This window comes from Anthonomus grandis, chromosome 1 (assembly GCF_022605725.1).
Source record: "Anthonomus grandis grandis chromosome 1, icAntGran1.3, whole genome shotgun sequence".
NCBI classification, from domain to species: domain Eukaryota; kingdom Metazoa; phylum Arthropoda; class Insecta; order Coleoptera; family Curculionidae; genus Anthonomus; species Anthonomus grandis.
Window position 1 is genome coordinate 52,681,696 of NC_065546.1, and position 20,104 is coordinate 52,701,799.

Consider the following 20,104-nt stretch of genomic DNA (forward strand, 5'->3'; position numbering starts at 1 on the left):
GCGAACGTCTTACACTAGAGCGCTTTAGACTATGGATCTTACGATACAGTTCGAGGTCATAACGGCTACTTGAGATTACATGTCCTTGGCGACCTATAGCCAGTAAGACTAACCACCCTTATACGTCATCAAAGAATCGCTTATTCTTTTGAAACGGAGTATTTGAATAGCAGGGCAAAGAGAAATAGTACGGTAAGACCAGCATTAGTAAATAGTGGAAACAAGGAGCAAAAGAAACTGAATATTACTTTATCGGGAGTATCCAGCATTCAGATAGACTAAGACCTTGGTTCATTCAAATTCTTAAATTAATCTCAGAGAGTAAGTCCAAAGCGATAGGATCCGATGAGTTGGATGTAAGTATTATTTATTTGTGTTGTCCTTTTCTTTTACCTTATATAGCACATCTCATTAATTATTGCTTAATAAATTCAGCTTTTCCAAGTTAATAGAAATGTCCTATAATAACACTCCTGCCCAAATGTAGTGACCCAAAAGATTATAAGGATCTAAGATCAATTAGTGTTATACCTTGCTTTTAACACTTTTTAATTTACACCAAAGCTTTCGATACTATAAATCATTATTTATTATTGGCAATTTTATCTTATGTAGGATTTAAAAGAGATGCGATTCAATTTTTTAAACATTATTTAACAAGAAGTCGTTAGGCGTGTTAGAATTGATGGAATGTTATCTAGCTCACAGCATATTCTCTGCGGAGTCCCTCAGGAATCGGTTGTGAGTCCATTATTATATGCTATCTATACATCAAATATTAATAAGAACATGTAAAATTCACTACTACGCGGATGATACGCAACTATATTACTCGTTTTTTAAAGAGCAAGGTAGTGAGTCGCTTCAATGTATTAATACAGAATTAGAAAACTTAAGATCTATTTCCCTACAGCATTCTCTTTATCTAAATCCAAGCAAGTGTTGTTTATTAATATTTGGTTCTAAAAATTATGTGCAAATTATTAAATATAATTATTATTTATAAAATAAAGCCCAAACTTCAATCACTTTTCTTTTTTACTCACTTCGGCTTCTTCTCATTTTAAATTCACTTTAATTCCGTAAAAAAAAAACCTTAAAAAAAGTTTATATAACAGAGCGCAAAGTACGTCGAGTAAACAATGTCGGAATTTAATCCGTTTATTTTGTTGCATACACTCTAAGAGAAGAAAAATATATGTATATCCACAGATAAATGCGAAAGATTAAACGAGAATAGCATGTCCCTGCAAATGGAAATTTCGGTCAAGTTTACTGATGTTAGACGGGAGGAAATTGCTTTCTGGCATATCTCCAAGAGTGTTTACCGATAAGCCGGTAGAGGATGGATATATTTTATTTTGCCTTATACTGTTAACGGTACGATCTGAAGTAATAGATAGGAGCTTTCTGTGAATAGTGGGTGATATCGCTTTTAAATACATACACTAATTAAAACATAAAACGTTTAAATTTAAAACATAAGAAACAGCAAAACTATAAAATTAATTGTTTTTTTTTCAATCACTGCATTATTGTGCTAATTATCTCTATTTAATCCTATAAATTTAATGCAAAATATGTAAATAAAATAAACTTGAGGAAAATGCTTAATAAAACATATCGATGGCTTATTTGTAATAGGACGTAACCCATAAATTTTCAAAAATCCCGCCTTAAAGGTTACTATGTAAACAAACACATTTGACATCTACCCACAAAACCGCGTAAGCCTCTGGAAAGCCAGAATCTAAAATTTTGTTGTGTAGTAATTTGACGTAACGCACGCGAAATATTTCTAGTTGCAATAACGCGTAAACCACAGTTCTCTTAGGCAGCTTCCACGCCACTCTATACCACCCAAGTAAATTGAGTTTTAAGGTGTTATTTTTGTTATTTATAGTTAAAAACACTATTATTAACGATATAGAAGTAAGATAACAGTAAAATAAATTTAAATCTCTCATAAAATAATCTACAGGCAAGTTATTTAAATCATTTTGCGGATACGTCCTATTGCATGAAACGTTTATAGTGTAATTTTTTGGGATACGTCTTATTATATTATCTTTAAAATTTGGTTGTATAATTAAACTGCCATTAAATCTAAGAGGATGTAATAATAACTCCCATAAATATAAATTATATAAAAATATAAATAAATATAAACTTTATTTCATATTTTTATAGTAAAAGTGCGTATTCAAAAGTTGTTTTTTTATGAAAGTTAACCGAAATTAGATTTCGTTTCAGCAATTATTATTGCGACCAAGTTACTGATGGTAATCCTCGACTAAAAGATGAGCGCATAGGGAAGCGACGACGAGTAGACGTAAGTCCAGTGTCACGTTTAGGTTTTTGTACTAATACTTTACAAACACACGCTACTAGAATTACTTCTACTCGCCTCAGTATCCCTATGCGCTTACCCGTTTGTCGACAATTACTGTAATTTTGATTTTAGTAATTTTATCACAGAGAGAGATTTAACAAAAATTACACTGTAAATTGCTTTTTTTTAGCCCCCAGTCAACGGTGGGATATCGCTATGGGGCTACATGAAAGTAATTAACAGTGCTCTTCGTTTCTAGAAAAATGTCAACCAGAAGTCAGAACATTCTTAAATTGGCAATAGAACAAAAGCAGAAAGATAATACACAAACTTCTTATGTTAACCGAATCTCTTGTGAAATCTTTGATAATGTAGAAAACCAAAAAAACGTACCTCCTACTGAAATTGATATAGAGGAGATAGTGGATACATGTCTCATTTTTGAGAATGTACAATTCGATGTGATTGCTAACCCACAATGTGGTTCCTTGGATGTTTCCAGTAAAAATCCTGACACAATTTATTCAAATGTAGATATTCCCAGCGAAAGTTTGTTTTGAAAGAAATGTTTTGATAATAGAAATATTCTTGATGCCGATATAAATGACATTTTTAATTCACTAAATACTACAGAAAAAAAATGTTTAAATACAGATAGGGAATGTCTGTCTACAGAATATTTTAGAGATCAGCCCGAAGAGAATGTAGAGTTGTCATTATCTGATAGTGATGATCCAGACTACAACATGACATTATCTGATGAAAACAGTGAAGATGAACAAGCCATTAATGCCCCCTCACGGAATGCTAGTGAAATAACTCACGATAGCCATGAAGAAAATAATTCAAAAGAAATAGTTCCAATAAACAGATCAAAAAGACCACGACCGCAAAATTGGAAAAGAGAGAAAAATAAAATTAAAAGAATGAAAGGTTAGAGTTATTTATGATACAATAGAACCAAAGATGGAAGAGTAAGCCATAATGTACAGCGACCTTCGAGAGAGTCAATACTTTGTAACTCCGATTACTGTTTAAGAAACAAACGATACTGTAGGATCTCTATTGAAGACTCAAGATGAGACGAAGACAATATTTTTTTAAATTTTGGAGTTTATCCTGGGCCGAGAAAAAAGTGTATTTCTGTTCTTTAGTTGATATAAAACCAAAAAAACGATGTTACAATGCTGGTCCCTCTAGAAGATCTGGCACATATATTTACCAATTAAAAGTAAGGAATAAAACACTACAAGTATGCAAACGAATGTTTTTGGGTACCTTGGGACTGAAAGAAAAAATGGTACATAGTTGGTTGAAAAAAAGCAGTTTGGAATTAGTAGAAAAGGGGGCGTGTGCTGACTTAAATCCTGACGCAAATGCCGAAGCAAATCCTGAACAAAATAAAAGAAAGAATCTTAAAAAAATGAACCAGGATCATTGTCTGGAAAACAATGTAGAACCGTATACACTTTTTCCTTTTTATCGCGTTTTCGAAGAAATGAACCTGTCAATTTTCCGTCCGAAGAAAGACGAATGTGATGTGTGTTATGGGTATAAAATCAAGCAAATATCCGAAAATTATTACAACATACATTTTGCAAAAAAGACAAGAGCTAGGTGTGAAAAAGAGAAAAATAAGGAGAAAGCAATCCAGATGAAGGTTTACACATTTACTATGGATACACAAGCCGTAAAATTATGTCCATTTTTAAACGTGGGCGCTTTTTATTATAAAACAGAACTTCAAATTCATAATTTTACCGTTTATAACTTAGAGTCTCATAGTTGTGTAAATTATCTATGGAATGAAACTGAGGGTGACTTAAGTGCATCTATTTTCGCCACTTGCATTATAAAACATTTAAAAGAAAATTGTTTGACTGATAAAAAACCTATAATTTTATTTTCTGATGGCTGTTGCTATCAGAACCGCAACACTATATTGTCAAATGCATTACTGCATTTTTCAATTGAACAAAATGTTATTATTGAATAGAAATATTTAGAAAAGGGTCACACGCAAATGGAGTGTGACTCTGTCCACGCTCTTATCGAAAAAAAATTAAAACATCATATAATACAACCCCCAAGTGAATACATTTCTGTTATTCGCGACGCTCGAACAAAACCGAAACGTTTTGATGTATGTTATTTAACTCATGATCAATTTTTAAACTTTGATATAAAATCTTCTTTTATCTATAATTCTATTAGGCCGGGAAGAAGCGCCAAGGACCCAACAGTTACAGATCTAAGAGCGTTAAAGTACACATCAGAAGGAAAAATATTCTATAAAACTAATTTTGGTGATAAATACAGTGAGTTACCACAGAGATCACAACAAAGTAATATTAAAGCAGGTTCATTCCAAAGATTATTCCAAGACAGACTAAAGATAAAACATTCCAAGTGGTTGCATTTACAGCAATTGAAAACGCATCTTACAACTGATACTTATTATTTCTACGATTCTCTTCCACATTATACCAATTGAAATGTTTTCTTAATCAGTGGTTTTTTGTTTTTAGATTTTTTCACCTTTGTTTTTGTTTTTTTCTTGCTTAACAAGTTTTTGTGTATTTATTCAAAAACTAAATCTATAGATAGTTTCTGTTGTAAAATGTTAGAATTGAAGTGTTTTTTAGATTTCTGATTTTGTTCTTATTTTATTTTTTTTACTTCGATGTTTGTAATAGAGATGTGTGTTAATTTAAAATGATAATAATTTGTCGTAAGCCACATTCCGCATTTTTAAAGTGACAAATATGGCGTATCACACAAAAATATTTAACAAAATAAAAAATCATCATTAGTAATAATTGTGAATAGCAAAATGCCAATAATTATATAATTAAATAATTAAATATTATTTTTACTTATTGATCATAAAACTTTTTTTGCGTTTCCTGAAAATTTTACTTCTTGGCGTTACGCCCTATTACAAATAAGCCATCGATATAAGGTTCAAAAACTGATATTGATAGCAAAAAGTCAATTTGACTCTATAACGTTAATGACCATGTAGTAGTATATAAAAAAATAATTGTGATAAATTATTTGAATTTCACTTTTATACATTATTTTTAAACGTAAAAAACGAATAAAACAGTCACGCAATAATATCGAATGTAAAAATTATACAATAAACCCTTTGCTCCTATTATATAAATTAATATAAATTTTTTCATTCTACTCATAGTATTACTGTAAATTAAAAAAATAAATCTTCTATTTGATAATTTATTTTATTATTACTAAACGGAAATTTGATTTTTTGGTAATTGTTAAAACTATTTTCAAATCCCTCCTCTTTCTTAATTACATCTTTTTTCACCTTTTTTTTTAAGGTTTAGTTCAAATAATCTATAATTCAGTGAGAATATATTAAACAAATGCTATTAAATTTATGGAGTCGCTGGCTTAATAATATTATTTTTTGCAAAGGTCTATGTGTTTAATATTAATTAAATATAAATTTATGTGACACAAGTCACGATCCTTAACTGTAGAAAGAATTATGTAGAGCGCTCTCTATAAATGAAATCTTAGTAAATTAACATAATAATTTCTAAGGGCTCTTCTTTTATCGCAAATCTAGTATATTCCATAAAATGTGTGGAATAAGCAAAATTCTACATGAATAGAGAAGTTTGTTCCATTAGATAAGAAGGGCTTAAAATACCTTAATTCAATTTTTTTTAAAGTATGACCGTTGATAACAGGATAATAAGGTAAGGGATAGGAATAGGATAATAATAAAATAATACTATAATTCAATCAACGGTATGACTGTTGGGCGGCGACTTGGTACAAATGTGACAACGGGACACACAAACTTATTTCAATGATGCTCCTTTTTAAATCTTGTGATGATCAAAAATATGATTAATTAATTTTACATGGCGCCACAGGCATATTTAGAATAGTGAAAGCTGCATTTCGTTACGCAAAGATAACATAAGATATGCAGTTGAGAAATGCAATGGTCACTAGTTAAAGGTTTTCTCTAGAAAACTATAAAACGAGCTTCTTATTCTTATTCCACAAATCTATAAGGACAGTAAGTTATCGGTTTAGGATATTTATTTGATATAACCTCTAAAAACAAGCATTAAAAATATTCCGGAAGAGTCATAATAATAATCAGGACTTTTTCGAAGAAGCAACTAAATGCATAATGTGTATAAATTGCAAATGAATTCTTTGCCTTTTCCAAGATTACTTACAATATCATTTCAAGGCTGCTCTTTTCTATATATAAATAACTAAAATAAATAAATAATGTCTTTATTATATCAAAATGTACAAATGCGAAGTCTAGCCTAGGGCTAATCAATTTAACCTCTAATTACAAGAACAAAAATACAGATCGTGTTTTCGTTCGTTACTTATAGGAAACCGCATAGAGGCGAAATTTAGCAACGTCGCGCGTATACGAGTGCCTGCGACAGAGCACCGCCCCGGCCGGCCCGAGAACGGGATTAGTAAATATCTGATTTCGTGGGAGTTGCGTCGTTTGGCGACAAAATGTCCCAAAATATTACGCGAAAATCAAGGCATTTTTAAAATATTTATTCTAATGCGGGTTTTATAGACATGACAATGTGTATAACCCGCATAGAATTGTAATCTTAAATTGTTTAATATGCTGTGTTTTGCATAATGAAAATTAAAGCGTTATTCTAATAAAAAATAAAATATCAACTCTGATAAAACTATAATAAAAAATCAGAAATAAAACTCTAATAAACAAACTTAACAACATATCATTTTTTAAATAAAAAGCTCAAACAAACCGCCTTCTTTCGCTAAACAAAAACTTAACCTATCGTAAAAGCTCTTTCGCACCTCCAAAAGAGTTTCAGATAAAATGGAATTGGCACCTTCGACAATTTTATTTCGCAACTCCTCTAAATTTGTTAGCCTACTAAATTCATGCTTGTAGATGGTCTGCAGGTAACCCCACAGATAAAAGTCATTTGGAGACAAATCTAAAGATCTAGGAGGCGATTTAATATCGCCAGTCCCACTAATAAGACGGTTAGGAAAAGTATTTGTTAACAATTTTTTTACCCTAGCCGCGTTATGAGCAGGACAGCCATCTTGCTGAAAATAAACCGATCCCAGGTCTACATCAGGTAGGATTTGAATGGCAGGAAGAACTTGGTTTTGCAGCAACTCAAGGTACTTTTGGGCGTTTAAAGTTCCATCAATAAAAAATAGCCCTATAACATTGTCGCCCAAAATACCTGCCCAAACATTCAATTTCTGAGGATACTGGGTACGAAACTGAAAACTTCTGTGCTCGTTTTCCTGAGACCAATAACGAACAATGGAAGGATTGTGTTTGCCATGTAATGGAAAAGAAGATTCATCAGAAAACAAAATATTTAAAAAAAAATATTCGTTTTCATTTGCCTTTTCCATCATGGTTTCACAAAATTCCATTCTTCGCCACTGGTCTTCAGAAAATATTTCCTGAGTTTTTGAAAAATTGAAACATTTGTACCCATATTTTTTCCAGATACGAGCAACAGTTTTATTGCTCATTCTCAGTTCCTCTCCAACACTTCTAGTGGACCGTGTCGAATCAAGTTGCAAACCATTTCTTCCGGCCGTTCTATATCCTGGACCACTTCCTGTTGAAGGTTGTGGTTGACGTTTTGTGTGGCATTTTTTACAATCTTGAAGACAAAAAGATCCTTAAAATTAGATAAACAACCTTAAAATTAGATAAAATCGGTACCTTAAAAATCGACTACAAAGAGTACATGCTTTACGGTCACATTATACACACAGACTAAATAAAATAAATTCTTAGGAATGTGATATGCCACAAGGTTGTAAAAAACCAAAACAACTAAATTAAATTACAAAAATATAAAATTGTTGTCTTAAGCAAGATTCGAACCTACTGCTAGTCTCGAAAAGTACGTCAGTTAAACAAGGTCCTTGGTGATATGTCTAGTAGAAGTGGAGTCTGTCAGGCAATATTGTTAAAAATGAGTCTGAGTTCAAAATTAAAAACGTCGTTAACATAGTCTAGGATTGGGCTTTTCTTGGCTTTGGTGATTTCTAATTTTTCCAGATGGTCCAGTTTTCTGCTTTTTTGGCATTCATGCACGACTGATACATTATCAGGAACAGTAAAATTAATGCCCAAGGACAATAAATGTGTAGCATAGGCCAACTTGGTCTCAGTAGTATCAGTATCTCTAAACTTATTCACCAGACTCAAATGTTCTTGTAATCTAGTGGAAATTCTCCTGCCTGACTGACCTACATAAATAGCGGGACAATCGGCATATTGTAAACTATAAACCCCAGATTTAGATAGAGGGTCTTGTTCATCTACTGGTCTTACCAAATTTCTCTTTATCGAATTTCAATTTTTAAAAGCAACAGATATGTCGAGGGGCTTAAAGAACTTGTGTGTGAGATACTTCTAAAGTACGTTAAACATCTGAAGTTTTTATTAAGTTCCTTCTTTTCCTGGACAATATGATAAGAGAGTTTGTACTTATTATAATATTTGAAGTAAATTTTATTTAAGCTTGAAATTGGAAATGTATTATTAATAGCAATAGATTTTATGATGAAATGCTGCGATAGACAGAGGTAATTTAAATAATCTGTATAACAAAGAATTAAATGCAGCAAGAGAATCAAATTGAATGTTGTTGTCCGTTGCGATTGGTTTTCGATAGACTTCAAAGGAAATGCTATTCTATTGTCCTTTCTTCGCACAAGTAAGTCCAAAAATGGCAGACATTGATTTACCTCCCTTTCCAGCGTAAAAGTTATATTTTTGCATAAGGAGCTAATAAACGTTAAAAATTCGGGCAAATCATTATCGTTACCTCCCCAAACATCGTCAACGTACCTCTTGTGGGCAATGATAAATTAAGAAAATTTACTAGCCATTATTTTCTTTTCTAATTTTCCCATAAACACTTCGCTCAGGAAGAGAGAGAGAGGCAAGAGCCCATGACGAGACCTGTAGTTTGTCTATAAAACTTTTCGTTGAATTTAAAAAAGTTTTGATTTTAGACTAACGATAAAAGAGAAATAGGGTTTCAATGATCAATTTTGAAAGGCTAGTTAGATTTAGTTTAACTCCCTATAATGGTTAAACTTAATCTATTGTAAATATCTGTGGCAATGTTTGCATTTAATCACAATGCAGAATCGCGTGAAAATATGCTAGTTTTAGTTTTTACCCTCGGAACGCTATGGGCGTGGTTTTATTTCCTATCAATTTTGCAATGACAATTATCTGTCCAACAATCCAGGACATTTAATCCTGCTCGTGCGAACTACACAAGTGAAGTCGATAAAGTAGAAAACATTTGAAATGGCAACAGTGTTTTCCCTACAAAATAAGCAGAAATTCACTGGGGAGTTGTTCGAGACCATTGTGCGTTAATAAAGACCGTTGGAATTATAGAGTAACATAATCTCTTTCAATAGGATTTCTGTTTATGCCTAACGCTAGATGTTTGATAATGGTTAGTTCTAACAAGTTTACATTACCATTGCTTTCCAATTTAAACGTAAATGAGATATTATGGCATATTTTATTTAACTAATATATCCCCGAAAATATCAGCTAACAATGGAGGTAACCCAAACCTATGCATAGACCTTGCTTCTGTTTGTTGATAGCTTATTATTAAAGGTTCTTCGCTAGAGAAAGATAATGTTTAAAAAGTTACGTAACAGAGAAACAGTTAACTAATAATCCAGTTTGCTCTTTTTACACTATCAATAATATCCATGGATTCAGATTTGAGTAAAAAAAAATGTGATCTTAAACCAAACATAGATAGATAAAACTGAGACAATTATAAATTAAAATAAAATGTAGTTACTTAATCTGGCATTATTCTCCACAAGATCTCTTATTTTTTGCTTTAAAATAAATTGGTTTTTTAAAAAAGAATTAAATGATTTTTTTTGTTTTGCATTGTATTAATAAAAACAAATATTCGATTATACTAATTTTAAAATTTAACGAATTAAAAGTTAAAAACCTAATTTTAAATACTGTGGTTGTATTACTGTTTACGTAAGTTTTAAGCCTTCGCGTTCCATTTTTCATACATTAGTAAAATTTTGAATTAAAATCTTAAAAGTGAACATTTAGTTAAACAATCATTAAAGAAAATATAAAAGAATAATTGTGAATATCTGTTGAATTTCCCATGGAAATATTTTAGTGTTTCGATTATCCTTTTTTTCTAAACCAACAAAAAAATAGCATACAATTATTGATAGTTTCTTGACACTTACATTAATTTAACATATTGTCGGGCTTTCCGAATTGTATCCAGGTTTCATAAAATTATAATCAATAAGCATATTAAAAAAATTCAAAACGAAAAATGGTCGATTGCAAAGCGAAAACTTCAAAATACTAATATAAATAAATTTTAGAAAACGAAAAACATAAATAAACATATCATACTTAACAAACATTTAGGATTTTATAGGATTTAATAGCTGTGTCGCTTCATAAAACGATATTGTAGGTCACTTTATATATTTTACATTAAAAAAAAATACATAGCAAAAAATATAACCCTCGTTTATAAAAATGTTTTATTATATCAGATTACTTTGAACAAATTAGGAAAAAAGGCATTTTTCTCAATTACTTTTTTTTTGGTCCCTATGGGCCTCGCTGGAGGTTTTTCCTTTTCATTTTACCTTTTATTAAAACAGAGACACCTTTTCATGATTTATGTTCGGTAAAACCCTCAGGTAGCTCTTTCTTGTCCTGGTCAAAATTTATCTCCCTCAAACCTACTTAACTCATATTTGTTATTATTATTATATTAATATATAATATAATATTTTTATGTCAATAAACTAATAACATATAAACGTATTTTAATGTTATACAGGATGTTTTAGAAGTTTAAAAATAAGAATTGACTTATATCAGCAGGATTCATGAAAATAGTTTGTGAGTTATTACCCAAAGTCAAAATTACCCAATTTTTTGTAGTATCAAATTCTTGGTAGCATTCTAGTATCAATCTGTGTCTTTGAGGCAAATAAGATAACAAATTTTTGACGAAATACTTGTTTCACTTTATAATTTAATGTTCTTTTTTATATTGTAATTTTTTTGGCTCTTTGATGTCTTGTCTATTAAATACTACACTTAGCTAAAAAAAAAATAATTTTTAACTAGACTTAGGTTTGTAATGTAATGAAGCATAAAAAAACAAATAATTTTTTTTCGCCCTCAAAATTAAAAAAAAATACCGATCTCTAATTTTATTATATATGTTACGGGTAAAGTTAGAATAACGGTTAAACTTAGGTTTACCCGGATAAACTGCACAATACCCAGAAAACATGGGTAAAGTCCGAAATAATATTGAAATTACACATATTTCGGATTTTACCCGGGTAAACCGCGTTCTATCCGCTTTTGCGTGGGTAAAGTTGGATGTAGGAATTATTATTGCATCATCTTTCACCACGTTCAGTTCAGATCTAAAATGGCAACCGAAGAGAGTGGACGCATTTAGCACAGCGTTTTTATGAAGTTTTTAACGAGTTGGTGTCTACGAAAAGTGCAAATAGTTTTTATTTTAATAATGAACAATACCAAGAAATGTTAGAATCAGTCAAGTTGGCAAAAAACTTGTTGAATTTTATGACCATTTAGGTATTTTGAATGTTTTTAAAATTTATTGGCACTTTACTGGTCCTTAAGCTTATTGGATTCTAAAAACGGAAAAGACCTTAATTTTTTTTGTTTGTTTTTCTAAGTGTTTCCATATGCGAGACCATCTGGCATTTCGTTAGGCGAAATAAGGGTCGCCTTTCTCTTTTCGGTAACTTAGATAGTGAGTTAAGTAGTAGACAGAGAGACTTCAGCGAAGCAATAGCATTGCTCTTTAGTCTTTCGATTCCGTTTTTCATTCTTTGTAACGCGTAGTTTAAGTTTATTTGAAATACATTTTTTGTCTGGTTTATTGGAAGTGTTCTGATTTATTCTGCTTGAACCCTAATATTTGACAAAACTCTAAAACTAAGACTACGCTACAATAACAGCGGTTGAAGAGGTTTGACATATGTTCTGTTAGAGGCGTTGAAAAGCTTATTGCTCGTGTATCGTCAGGTGAATCTAGCATTAAATATTACGTTACAAACGACGAAATGTTTGACATTTTGCATGATGCACATTTAGCTATAGGACATGGCGGTAAGCACCGTATGGAAAGCGAATGTAAAAAGAAGTACAAGAATATAACTCAAGATATTATTAAGTTATATCTGCGCTTGTGTGAAGGGTGCCAAAAGAAACTGAAATCTGCCAAAAAAGGACTTGTGGTTAAACCAATGGTTTTTTCGGAGATGAACAGCCGTTGTCAAGTAAATCTAATTGACATGCAATCCCATCCAGATAGAGAATACAAATTTATTATGGTGTATCAGGACCACTTAACTAAGTTTGTTCAAATACGTCCATTAACGTCGAAAAGGGCTGAGGAAGTAGCTAAGAGCCTGGTAGACATATTTTGTATTTTCGGCGCCCCATCTATACTACAATCGGACAACGGCCGGCAGTTCGCCAACCATGTCATTGAAGAGTTATGTAAGATGTGGAGTGGCCTTAAAATAGTCCATGGGAAACCACGTCACAGTCAGTCACAAGGCAGCGTGGAAAGAGCAAATCAAGATATACAGAACATGCTTATGACGTGGATGGACGATGAAAATTGTACGCGATGGTCAGAAGGTCTAAATAGGGCATACCATGATGGGATAAAACAAACTCCTTATGCCGCCATGTTTGGGCATGATATTAAAGTCGGCCTATCCACATCAGCTTTTTAAAAAGAAGCTATTGAAAATCTACGAACCGAAGAAAAGCTCGAGAAAGTGGTATGAGAATTTGATTTAGGTGAACAGCCTCAAGAAGAAATAAATATAAACCAGTCTATGGATAGTGACCCAGAACCAGACAATTTACAAGAAGATATTACTGAAGGTGGCAATATGAAAAATGGCAACAATAATTATCGAGAAAACGCTAGTAATGCAGAAACTTCAGAAAATCAGAGCAAGTGTGTAGAGTGTGACAATTTAAATACATCAGAGAATATAAGGTGTGAACGTTGCTTGTACCAAAGGAATATACAGTCAAACAGACTAGACGCAAAAAGAAATTTAGAAAATCAAGCAAAGAAGATAAAAGCTTTATCTAATTCAAAGTTTCCCTCATGTTCTGTTGGAGATACAGTGAGAGTAAAAATTCCAGACGTTGATCGAGGAAGGGGTGATTTTAGAAACATTCTCATGACAGTTATCGAGAAAACTCACGACGATTTGTTTAAGCTAGCGAACAAGAGTGAAACTATCGAAGAAATATTTTCCAGGAACCAATTTTCTGTGTGCAGTGAGAAGCTTATTGAGATGGAAAGTGTATCACCGGAAAAGAAAAATTTAAGACAACTTGCAAACGAACAGTCACTTTTAGGAGGTCAAGGTTATAAACGATGCAACTGTAAAACTAAATGCATGTAAACGTAAAACTATTGGAAATCTTTGTAACTCGAAATGTCACAGCAGCTTGTCTTGTTTGAACAAATAGATTATATTATCTTTTACTTTGTTAGTATACAGTTTTAGTGTAACTTTTGATTTGTAAAATCTGTTTTTTTAATTAAATAAATTTCTCCAAATATTTATGGCGTTATTTTTTAACATTAACCACGCCAAGGCGGATAGAACGCGGTTTACCCGGGTAAAGCCCGAAGCCGGGAAAGTGTACAATTTTATTAATATTTTGGACTTTACCCATGTTTTCTGGGTATTGTGCAGTTTATCCGGGTAAACCTAAGTTTAACCGTTATTCTAACTTTACCCGTAACACATACATTTATTTTAGCCTTTGTTACAGAATTTTAAATTTTAATTTTAGACCTTTAATCAAATACCTGTAAATAGGAACCGTATTTTAGTGAATCTGCTCCAATAGTGCATATCTTGCTCCTGACGTATTTCCTAATATAAAGTGCTGTTTGGAAGATTTCCGTTACATACAATCAGCAGTTTAAGGAACCACTGCTATGTTAGGCATATATTAATTATTTTAGTAGTTTTTAAAATTTCCGAGAAGTTTATGCCACAACTATAATTTTATAATTTTTTTGCAAATAACCAATTTATACAGTCAGTCTGCAAATTTCAAAAGCTGCATATTATAATGGTTATTTTGTGAAAAGTAATAAGTCAAAAATACCTAATAACTCAAAAATTAAAGAAGCAGCTGCGGGTCTTAAAATATCAAGCTTAGTGAAATATTTTTTATATAACTTCTGGTGTACTTCAAGAATTCATCCTATGCTCATAGTTTGTGAGTGATAAGTAAATATTATTTAATTAATGATAATGTATTAGGATAAATGAAGATTTATCGGTGTTTTTCTTTAAGAAAAAGGAAAAGAATTGTCCTTACAATTAACAACTATTTATAGGAGGAATCCAGTTAATTACTAATTTAATAACTAATTGTTAATATTTAAACTGTTAATAACTTTAAAAATCTTGGTGTAATTTTTAAGGATGATTAAGATTAAATATATGTAGTGATGTAAAAATTAATATTACCGAGGTAACATTACCGGTAATTTTGGTAATATTACGTAATATTACTGCAAGACCGGTAACATTGGGGTTTTTTTTCACTCTATATACTCTCATTTATTCGCTATTCGCCCAGCTCTACTTGGCTTTACTGAGGCGCCAGGCGCAAAGACGATCATGCCGTACGGAGTGGGCTAACGCTGCGCCGCCGCTTTCTTGATGTATGGATCGGGATCGGGGAATAACCAAAATATGTGTAATAAAAATTCTGTGATTCCCCGGGGGCCGTGGCAAGCGATATTTTGTAAACAGTCTCTCTGTATTTATCATAATTAGTGGCATTATTGGTACAAAAGGGTTGTTTATAGCCATCATAACTATCAGTGCAATTTTTATTAAATAACTGTAATTATTGTAGGTGATATTTAAACTGGTGAGTAAATATTTTTTAAGTTGACCTCTTCTCGAAATGCATGATGTTTATTTTGTAGTTGCGATAATATGGTTAAGCCAAAGAACGATGTTTGGAGATACTACGATCTTAAAGATAAAGACAAGTATTCCTGTAAATATTGTAAAACCTCCTTTAAAAGAAATGCTACCAGACAGTCCCAACATTTGCTTAAATGTTTCAAAATACCTGAAAATATAATACACATTCTTAAAAAAGGGAAATTGCCTGTTAAAAATGTTTTCGGTAGTAACAATAATACCAATACCTCGCGAAGTTCAGCCATGGTATTAGAAGATAGTGATACTGAAATCGCTGATTATGAAACCTCTAAACAGGGACACGCATTTGAGACTTTAGACTCAGAAATGGCTATACTAGTTCGACCTGTGCTTTCCTCAGCTAGTTCTTCTTTTTCAAGTACATCTAAAGCATCACAGGGTACAATTTCTTCGTATATTGATAACATGTCCTCTCAAGAAAACAACAAGATTGATGAAATACTGGCAAGGGCTATTTATGTCTCAGGAGCCCCATTAGATATGACAACAAAAAAAGAATGGTTAGATGTATTCAAAACAATGAGATGCGCATATAAACCGCCTTCTCGTTACCAATTGTCAAATCCACTACTCGAATCCGAGCACACTAGAGTACAAGCTGCAGTTTCTTCAAAAATTAGTGAAGCACCTATCTTAAGCTTACAAATGGATGGTTGGTCAAATTGCAGAAATGACTCTATATCCAATTTTGTTATTAATACACCTCTTCCGGTATTTCATAAATCAATCCATACCGAAGATAGAGTCTGTCTAGCTAAGGAAAGGTACACCATCTGTTTCAAAGCTGCGCCAAGTTTTTCCCCTAATAACACATGATTAGCGACAGTAGCGCGCCTTTTTTTAATTTTAATTTTAGAGCACAGGACACAAATATAAGAATTAACGCAACGGCACTGTTTATATGCAAATCGGGGCGATCGATACCGTTGCTTTGGCAGCGGCGTAAAGAAATTTACTGCGCCACCGAGCCGAACAACACGTGCTGTACCTTTCCTTAGCTAGATAAAGTCTAACAGACATTTAGCGACATTTTTGGCCTCAGAAATTGAAAAAGTATTGGAAGAATTGGGAGCTTCAACTTTGTTGGCTATTGTCACTGACAACGGAGCTAACATAAAAAAAGCTCGTGAAATAGTTAGCAGCAAGTACAATTACATAACTAATTATGGTTGTATTTGTCACGGTCTAAACCTTCTGGTTTAAGACTTCTTGAAATTAGACCATTTTGCCAATTTTAAAAAGAACATAATTTCAATTGTATCAGAGTTGAAAAATTCACAGATTTTACATGCAAAAATCCAGTTAAACAAAACGGGGCGATACATCTTTAAAATTGCCGGTGAAAACAAGATGGGGTTCCTTTGTTTCTTGTTTAAAAAGCTTTTTGGACACTAAACATTCATTGAAAAGTTTAGCAGTTGATAATAACCCAGATATTTCTGATGTTCTTTCAACAAATACAGTAAGACTTCTTCTTCAAAATTAATTTTGGTTACAAATAGAAGCAACTTATGACTTATTCCAGCCAATCTCTAAGTGGATAACGTTTTTTGAAGCTAACGGACCAACAATCTCAAAAGTGTTTATCTGCTTTTTTGAAATAAGATCTATATTACGTGACAAAGTATCAAATTTATCCGTTACTATGTTGGAATCCCAGAAAATATGTTCAATTCATGAAAAACAAGAAAATAAATGTTTAAAACCCGTTCATCTTGCTGCTTACCTATTAGAACCAAACCAACGTGGCAACAAATTAACTGAAGCTGAAAATTTAGTTGCGACGGAGTTCATCTATGAATCTGCAAGGCGTCATCCAAAATATTCTTCAGAAGTAGGTCTTATTATGGAAGCACTTGCACAGTACAAAATTAGAGGTGGTAATCTTTTTGCTAAGGAATTCGTTATTTCCAGCGAAAAATCTATGTCTGGGCATGTTTAGTGGGCAGGAATTTGCTCCAGTTCTAAAATAAGTAGATTGGCTGTAGACATTTTAAATTTACCATCGTCAACAGCCGCAACCGAAAGAACGTTGAAGAGGTTGGGAATGATGAGGATGATTTACCATTATCCACTCTATTATGTAGTTCATTCTGACTCGTTTTTTTTGTGTTTCCTAGTGTTTTTACAGTTTTGAATTAAAAAAACTAGTATTAGTTAAAAAGCTAATTTTTTTAATAAATTACCAATATTGCCGTAATATTACGTAATATTACCGGTAATTTTACATCTATAAATATATGTATGTGTGTTCTGTTATAAATCATATTTTACGCTCAAACCATTCTGCACCATTAGAAGTATTATTAACTACAAGAAAGAACTATTTTTGTAGCTAAAATAGAACTGTGTATCGTCTGCAGAAGCTTCAATTATTTCAGTTGTATAAATCTGCTAGTATATTTATAGAATGGTATTTAAACCTAAAAAATCATATTTTTTGAATTGATAATGTCTTTATTAAGGTTTGTGATATATTTCGCATAATAGTACAAAACCAATATATTATGTAATAAGAGCAGAATAAGATCCTAAGATATTTGAAATACAATCTTTTGGATATAAAACATACTAATAGTATTAAATATTTTCCACTTTTAAGTCTCTCTACTTATATTACTTTATTTTTAAACTCTTAATACAAACGCAGGTAATATATCATTGCTACCTATTTCAAGTAAATACGGACCAAAGTAAAAAGAAAGAAAAAAAGAAAATACGTTGTTCCACCAGGTGGTTTTCCTCAACATTAATCATTTAGGTAGATTCCTTGTTTTACTGGGTAGAAACTGAGATAAAGGAATCCGAAAAAAAATAAAACACGATTTAAGGGAAAAAGTTTGGGGTGATTTACATAAAATATTTGTAGTTTATAATTTTATTAATGGTTATACGGAGAAAAATTTAACGTAAAAATATTGAGAAATCAATTTCTCCAAAATACATAATTAATACATTTGGGATAAGATGGTTATACCCTTTTTGGAAGTTGTCAGTATTTAGGATAAGGTTATTTCACTTTAAAGACCATATACGCCTAGGTCTAGATTAAATCTCTAAAGAAAAAAGTTATGTAATTTAATTTTCTTTTATAAATTTTTTTTTCGAAATTAGAAGGTAAAAACAAAATTCAGGAAAAATAAACACATATTATGTGCGTACAAACTATAGAATAGAACTTACATATTTGCCACAACAATTAATTTAGAAAATGTCTTTAAAGATTAAGAATATGAATAAGGCTTCAGTAAAATTTTCTCATTCCAAGAAAATGAGGCAAAAGATTAATCTTTCGAGAGATGCCCTGGTTACGAATAGATTAAATAATTTGTCATACAATGTATAAAAGAAATTTTTAGATAGCCCAACCTAGAGCAGGATAATCAATCGTGGATGATGAACTAAATAAATTCGTCTGATATAATTAATGTTATTCGACCCGACTTCTGAATATTATTACACTTATAATAGTATACACTTATTACACTTATAATAGTACTATATTATATTACTGTAACGAAATTCGGGAACACACTTTTATTGTCAACGTCAAAAACACTAACCTAACTCGCCTTGACTGTCGTTTAATTGTTTCCAAGGTAAAAACTGACTAAACAATTAAAACTGGGTAATTCTGCAGTTGTCTTTGCTGTTCGAGAGCCCCATTTTGGCCCCAATTTAGGTTATATTATTGTAAATCCCTGTAGTTCTAATTTTCTAGAATTTTTATACTTGCTTGCTTTGACTGTCAGTATTCTCCTAAAATTATTGGTCTCTTTGGGCAAAAACAATGAAGATAATTCTAAATATTTCGGTGTCCACCCCGAGAGCGTACGCTCCCCGTTGGGTGTTGATGGAATGCGATGGATGTCTTCGGTATGTCTGTTGCACGAAAATAACAGATTTAGTTACAAGAAGAGGTAAAAACAGTTTTTATGAATTTATTTTACGCCTAATACCTAACATTTCACGTGACTAAAAAAATATACAGTGAATTCGCCACTTTAGAGAAGGCACTCATGAGTCAGCCATACTGGGGACAAGGCTGAAGCTGCAGAGTGGCAAAATGCAGTTGACGACAGAACTGGCATTACCACACCTAACCTCAATAACTATCGAATCCAGGGTTCGTTAAAACTAATCGAATACAGGGTTATTCTAATGACGTTATTTGATTCATATCCCATAGTGAGTGATTTAGTGCGTGATAACACCCTCTTCGTGACAAAATTTGGCTTTCCGCCACTCTTAGTGAAAAATATATATCGACATCTACCCATTTTGCAAAAAACCCGACCATTTTTCGTTAGTTTTCACAAAAGCCGCTAAACTGCAGAATTACCAAGATGAACTACTTAAAAACTAAACACTATAGATAAAAATAATAAACCAAACGTAAGTACAACCCTAAAGAAACCCTACGAATCAACTTTAACTACAGAATACTAATAAAATTGTACAAAAACTAGGAGAATAATTAACGTATTTACATTTTCATAATATTATTATTAGTAGTATCGACCCGCGACCCTGGGTTCATTCATAGAAGCGACCGTGGCCATGGAAAAACATTTTTTACGGATGCTACATATATAAAGGAGATTTAAGCCCCACATTTAATGTAGTACCACAGATATAAATAGCTCCGCA

General features: G+C 31.9%; 1 protein-coding gene across 8 annotated transcripts in view; it reads left to right on the plus strand.

Annotated features, from left to right (window-relative positions):
* The window catches only part of LOC126733620 (disks large 1 tumor suppressor protein), an 825,690-nt gene that overhangs the window by 352,070 nt on the left and 453,516 nt on the right, over positions 1-20,104 (plus strand). The window lies entirely within an intron of this gene.